The following is a 3,486-nucleotide window of genomic DNA, read 5'->3' on the forward strand; positions in this document are numbered from 1 at the left end:
CCAACTAGGACATCTTTCGATACATATGCAGCTAGAGACAAGAGCTCCGGGGTACTGGTTAGTTCATCATGTTGTTCCCCCTATAAGGTTGCAGATCCCTTTAACTCATTGGGTACTTTCTCTAGCTTCTCCATTGGGAGCCCTGTGATCCATCCAATAGCTGACTGTGAGCATCCACTTCTGTGTTTGCTAGGTCCCAAGCCTAGATTTTTTAAGAGCTATATTTTAATAAGAGTTCATAAACACTTTGACCCCTATTCTTGTTCACCATCAGGTAAGGGAGAAAAGATAAATAGGACAAGGGGTTGTAGCACTGTTTAGAAGTAGTTTCTTAGTGCAATTCCAATCCCTATTTGTCAGGATATCAGCATTCTAGCTCAGTAGTGTCAGGATACCAAACACAAATCAGCAGCGGTGGCACCATCCATCAGAAACAGCCAGGCCTCTGTCGAATCGGCATGAGTCAGAGGGAGCAACCAGAACCAGCTCAGATGCCCAGAGAAATTCTCTGCAGTGCCAAGGATCAGTGAAGATGAAGATATGAGGCCAACAAAGCATTGCAAGGTATTCAAGTATACTGGTACTATCAGTTAAGTCCTATTTATACTTTCTCCAAACATCATGTGTGCTCCCATAGGTCTTACCTCATCAAAATACCATATACATCTGTGTCACATGATATATGCAGAGACTTACACTTCAGAAATATATGATGTGATAAGTTTGTTAATGAAGACACCTACACTTTTTACACACAATCTGTTCCCATAAAAATTGAACTACATGAGTGGAAGGGAAGTTATAGTTTATAAGAACTACATAATGATAATAGCTTTGAAATAAAACACCTTTAAAAGATTAAAACTTAAGACTAAAACTTTTATTTGCACTTAATTAAGAGTGAATGAGCATGAGTACATAATCTCCCTTTGTAGGTCAGGCTGAAGTTGAACTTGCTACATAGCCCAGGTCTTCTTGCCTTTGCCTGATAGCTACAGGGATTATCTGTATATACCTCCATGCGCAACTTTACTCAGGTTTAAATGCAAGTGTCTGAAGCTGTGATTGACTTTCCTTGATTCCAAAAACTTAAACCTCTTCTCTAGTTTCAAATTTACAAACGTCACTGTATAAACACTACATATACTGTTAGACACTGTGCCAGCCTCTCTATTCCCTCCCTAATCTCTCTTCACCTCCATGTAAGCAGGTTAGTTATTAAGTACAATGCTATCTTTCCTTCCCTTTAAAATGCTATCTCTTAATTTCTTTGTGCCTTCCATATTGTCCTACAATTCATGCTCCTTATCAGCATGCTAGAGTATAGAGGTAAGGCTGCTACTCTTCCTGAGTGTGTCCTTTACTTTCTTGACAGTAAGGTTAGATAAAACCTCATTAAGACTAGCTCTGTGTTACTGAACCCTCTTAAGCAGTGAGTAATTGATGTGTTTCATTCCACGTCAACAGAAAGGTCTAAAAAAACCTTCATCTTTGCTGTTTATAGTTATAAGTAACAAACCTGATTTCATTAGTTAATGTTCCCTGAAAAATCTTGTGGACCCTTGCTGGGTCTGGTATGCTATTTTTATCCTTGCTGTCCACGTCCCCTTTATGTAATAGGTTATTTTGCTTCTTCTGTTTTCTTTCTTCTTAGAAATACCAGCAATTGTATTGAGTAGGTAATTTAAAAATTCATGGACATCTTATTGCATGTAGTTGTCAAACAGCTCAGTTTCTTTCTGAAATCTTGTGATGAACTCCTTGGGCAGGATCACGCTGACCTTCCTCTTCTGGGTGGCTATGCTGTCGAACAGGTACGCCAGGCAGGTGAGAAGGTTCTCCTTTTTCTGGGCTGACTTTTGTATGCTAGAACTTTTTCCTGAAATGGACAAAAATAATTGCTTGAAGAACTGAGTTGCAGTAGCAGGTATTCCCAAAATTGTCTAATCCAAAATAGTGCTCATTGACTGGAAACTGTTCTGAACCAATCTCTTTCTCTAATGCCAAAGCACTGGCACCCATGGTACAAGATTGGCTTATGGATTAGCCTGTGGTGAGTTTCTTTAAGTGGTGATTGATTTGGGAAGGCCTGACCCTTTATGACCTGTACCATCCATGGAGAGCTGGTCCTGAGTTGTATAAGAAAGTAGGATGAGCAAGCCTTAAAGAGCAAGCCAGAAAGAAATGGTCTTTCACGGCCTCTGACTCAGTTTGTAACTTCAGTTTGTCTTGAGTTCCTTCTATGACTTAAGTGATGAACTATTACCTAAAGTGTAATGTGAAATATGTCTTTTCCTCTCCAACATGCTTTTGGTCATGGTGTTTTATCAAAGCAATAGAAACTCTAACTAAGACAGTAACTATCTGTAAGAGAAGTTAATGGTTTCATGCTAGAAATACACATTTAAGAGAAAGATGTTTAAATATTTTTTTGCAGTCAATAGGCTAAGAATACTACCAAAATAAACTGAAGCAACCTAGCAGATTGTATTGGAAAACATCTGCATTTTACTGAAGATCTACATTCAAGGGGATTAGGGAAGTCATAGAAAGCATTATATGTAATGAGGACACAGGTAGAAAACAGAAGTTTAAATCATTCATTCATAATCAAAGTCTAGGGTAGTTAATATTTAACTACAAAAAAAAGCTAGTTAGAAAACCATTAACAGTAGGAAAAACAGTCATATATAATTGTGAACCAGTTGAAAATAAAAATTCAAGCCAACTAAATACAGAAAATGGTCTTAAATCAGAAACGAAGGAAATATCTTCCACAAAAGGGAAGAGTGAAGAAGGCAGGGGGTAGGATAATGGTTTGAATGCCTAGTCCACAGTCAGTGATGCTGCGTTAGAGGGCTGAATAATATTCAGGAGGTAGAACTCCACTGCAGGAAGTGGGTCAGGGCCATGCTCCTTGAAGTTTTAGTCAAGCCATACTTCCTCTTCCCTTCTGCAGATGCAACATAACAACCTTGTCTCCTCCTGCTTTGCCTTCCCTCTTAGTGGAACCAATACCCTCTAATTGCAACCTAAAATTACATTTTCCATGATAAATTACTTTTTCAGAGGTACTTTGTTATCCAACACAAAAGGTAACAATAGGAGCAGGCAGGAAGAAAAGATGGAAAAAGAATTTTTCTAGGTGGTTGAAATATTTGGAGAGAATTATGTTTATGAGTTTTATGGTGATCCAAACTTTGTACAGAAAGAGGAGGGGAAACTAGGAATGTGCAGCAATGCAAAAGGTTACAGTTACAAGCAAGTTTAACCCCATGGAGATAAAAAATGTACAGTTTTGAAGATGAGGTTCAGAGAGAGGAAGAACTTTGTCTAACAAATAGTCTAGAGCTTGTGACTCCAGTTAGAATTGGTGCATATTGTATATTAGACATGCTAGGTTATGATATGGTGTGCATTGTAAACAAGGGGCTTTAGTAATGAGAACATCATGTTTCTAGATGAATTCCCTCGTGATCATACTTT

General features: G+C 38.3%; 1 pseudogene; it reads right to left on the reverse strand.

Moving 5' to 3' along the window:
• Positions 1 to 1,360: 1,360 nt before the first annotated feature.
• On the reverse strand, positions 1,361 to 2,022 carry LOC110293355 (annotated as a pseudogene).
• Positions 2,023 to 3,486: the final 1,464 nt, after the last annotated feature.

The sequence above is a fragment of the Mus caroli genome, chromosome 4, assembly GCF_900094665.2.
Source record: "Mus caroli chromosome 4, CAROLI_EIJ_v1.1, whole genome shotgun sequence".
Lineage (NCBI taxonomy): Eukaryota > Metazoa > Chordata > Mammalia > Rodentia > Muridae > Mus > Mus caroli.